The sequence below is a fragment of the Octopus bimaculoides genome, chromosome 18 (genome assembly GCF_001194135.2).
Source record: "Octopus bimaculoides isolate UCB-OBI-ISO-001 chromosome 18, ASM119413v2, whole genome shotgun sequence".
In the NCBI taxonomy this organism is placed as follows: Eukaryota; Metazoa; Mollusca; class Cephalopoda; order Octopoda; family Octopodidae; genus Octopus; species Octopus bimaculoides.
In genome coordinates this window covers 16,020,941-16,022,967 of record NC_068998.1, presented here as the reverse complement: position 1 = coordinate 16,022,967, position 2,027 = coordinate 16,020,941, and the positions used below count along the sequence as shown (strand labels likewise).

Here is a 2,027-nt window from a genome sequence, read left to right as displayed (position 1 = left end):
TACACACACACACACACACACACACACACAAACATATATATATAATTCAATAATAGGATAAAGTCTTTTATAAGAATTTATCAAGTAGCTAGCATGAAAAAAACCTCATAAGGGAAAAATCCATCATTTATTCCCTAAAATATATTTATTTATATAAGGGCATTACTATAAATGAATGCCTCATGCTAAGAGGGACTCTAAGGTCAAACTACCATAATAAACACATTTTTACCGAACGCGAAGAAATGCAACTCTCAAAGCTAGCTCCCTAAAAACAGACTAAACTATAGATCATGATTTCGTAATTATTGCAGTAATATGCAACTTTTACTCATCAGTATAGTATGGTCAAGAAACATTAAAATAAACAAAAAAATCAACATACCAGACGAACACTTCAAGTTTGACATTAGAGTCCCTCTTAGCGTGAGGCATTCATGTATAGTAATGCCCTTATATAAATAAATATATATATATATGAGAGAGAGAGAGAGAGAGAGAGAGAGTGATAGATAGACAGGCTGGCAGGCAAGCAGACAGTCAGATAGATAAATACAAATATTATAGCTCCCGGGCTTCATCACTAACAGCATTTGTTTTTTTTTTCCTAATATTCAATACATCGTTATTGCGTGAGTAGTCAGGTCTTTCCCATGGTCTGGCCTTCTCAGCACGAAGAAAAGTTTCCCCTGTAGATTAATCTGTCTTGTCATATCTCCATGAAAAGCCTTGATGGATCTTAAGAAGCAATGGAGACATCTAAAGCATCCGAGGTTCTTCAATGCTTTAGATGTCTGTTGTGTAGCATTGATCCGAAAGTCTTGACAAGATCAGAGAAAAATTATGAAGAGAGAACAATGTGGTTCGGCACAATTTTCCTGGATCTATTGTCAGGAAAGGATCGCATCAACCATTTTATGATCCGGTTTGAACCCGGATTGGCTTTCTGGAAGAACACGTGATAGATTGGAATCAATCTATCGAAATAAATTTTTTCCAAGAATATATCCAGGAATGGTGAGAAGAGAAATACGTCGGTTGTTTCCACTCCTTATGCTTTCATCATCATCACTGCTACCGTTATCATTATCATCATCCTCATCATCATCATCATCATCATCATCATTATCATCATCCTCTTCCTCATCCTCTTGTTCTTAAACATCCTCATCATCATCAGCAGCAGCATTATCATCATCCTCATCCTCCAGGTTTTCATCATCATCATCATCATTATCATTATCATCATCAGCATCAGCATCATTACCATCATTCTCATCATTCTCATCCTGCTATTCCTCATCATCATCATAACCATCATCATCATCATCATGCTCTTCATCATCATCACTTATCAACCATTTGTCCATGCTTCTATAGGTCAAGATGGAATTTGTAGAGTCAGATCTTCTATGTCCAGATGCCCTTCCTGCCACCAACCCTTACCTGTTTCCAAGGAAGCTAATATTTCCCCCATGGCCAGATAGGTTTTCCACAGAAGATTGCAAATGTATAACCTCACTAGTCCATGACAGCAATGTCCTTTTACAACTATCATATGATGTCTTAACAAGAGTACACGCAAACACATATACACACGTACTCACACATACACACACAAACACACATATCAGCAGCAGCAGCATTTAGCATCTATTGTCTGTGCTGGGATGATATATACTTACATATATATACTTATTCCGTTGGTTTTGTTTTGTCAAACTGCTAAGTTATGAGGATGTAAACACACCAACACTGGTTGACAATCAGTGGTGCAGGACAGACACAGACACAAAAGCACAAACACCCACATACACACGCACACATACACACAAATACATACCCAGAAAGATGCAAACACATAAACAAACTCACACATGCACACATACACATATCCTCATCCTCATCATTGTGTAACATCTGTTTTCCATACTGCCATGGGTTGGACAGTTTGACTGAGAACTGGGTAAGCCAGGAGGCAGCACCATGCTCCAATCTGATTTGGCAAAATATCTATATGTATATAT

The 2,027-nt window shown here is 37.5% G+C and overlaps 1 protein-coding gene across 5 annotated transcripts in view; it reads right to left on the bottom strand.

Annotated features, from left to right (window-relative positions):
* The window catches only part of LOC106871185 (leucine-rich repeat-containing protein 63), a 90,622-nt gene that overhangs the window by 51,334 nt on the left and 37,261 nt on the right, over positions 1 to 2,027 (bottom strand). The window lies entirely within an intron of this gene.